General features: G+C 58.9%; 1 non-coding gene across 1 annotated transcript; it reads left to right on the top strand.

Annotated features, from left to right (window-relative positions):
• Positions 1–884: 884 nt before the first annotated feature.
• On the top strand, positions 885–956 carry TRNAD-GUC. The gene has a single exon. It is a non-coding gene; the product is annotated as a tRNA-Asp (tRNA).
• The last annotated feature ends 156 nt before the right edge of the window (positions 957–1,112 follow it).

The raw sequence follows: 1,112 nt of genomic DNA on the forward strand, positions 1-1,112 counted from the left end.
GCAGGTCGCACTGAGGTACAAGCTGCACAGACTACAGGAGCGTGCCGCTCACCTTGGAGAGCGCCCACAGACGATGAATACAGAGCGGAAAAGCATGGAGCACATCTAGGCTAGGTAAATGGTAAGGCAAGAATGGGAACTATTAACAGTGAAATGTAGGTGTGTTTGTCGCCGAGCTGCAGATCGGGGGGGGGGGGGGGGGGGAGGTTCAGGATGGAACTGCTGGGTAACAACACGCTGGCCACTATGCCATAGGGTTCAGAGTATCAGTCACCAACTGGAAAAGCGTGTTGACGGGAAGTCCACCCTGGCCCTCGTGAGATCCACCCGCTCCCACCCGCGTGGAGTTGATTTTCTGCGCTGGCCGCACCTATCCGCATGCTCTGCTGCTCCATGGCCTCGTGGTCCCAATAACCGGAAGTGTGGAGAATTTATCTGCAAGCTCCAGGTTCGAGTTTCTCCTGTTGAAACGCCGTCCCATTCAAGACCTCGAACACCACGCCAGTGGAACAAGACATTGGCCCAGGGAGGACCCCATGTGTGACAGGGCTGACGCCATGGCTGCGGACCCACGGCCACTGCCATCCTCCACGAAAAGTCTACAATCCGATTATTTTCCCCTGGCCCGAATTGCCGGCAAAAGCAGCGAACCCAGGAATACGGAACGCAATCCGGGTACAGGCTTGGGCCCGGGCATCGTAAACTCCGAGTCTGGATCGGAGGCGGCTGTGCAGAGACAGGGACTAGGAAGACACCATACGGTCAGTGTGTGCTCAGTGGATGTGACAGGTGCCAAGACCCTTTAGAGGAACGATATAAAAGGCAGGCAGACGCAAAGGGAAGAAGAACCAGAATAAAGCTGAAAAACGAAAGGAACAAGGCCGTCCTCGTTAGTATAGTGGTGAGTATCCCCGCCTGTCACGCGAGAGACCGGGGTTCGATTCCCCGACGGGGAGGCACGACGCCCTTTTTGGTCCCCTGCGCAGCTCTCCGGGCCACCTCTTGCCCCCCGAGGGCCCTTTCCGTCCGCCGACCGTCGTCGTCCGGACAGAGGCGCCGCGCCGCGCCCGGCCCGCCCACCGTCGAGCAGCCCCAGCCCTTTCCCTCGTTCC

The sequence above is a fragment of the Suricata suricatta genome, unplaced genomic scaffold, assembly GCF_006229205.1.
Source record: "Suricata suricatta isolate VVHF042 unplaced genomic scaffold, meerkat_22Aug2017_6uvM2_HiC HiC_scaffold_9677, whole genome shotgun sequence".
Classification (NCBI taxonomy): Eukaryota; Metazoa; Chordata; class Mammalia; order Carnivora; family Herpestidae; genus Suricata; species Suricata suricatta.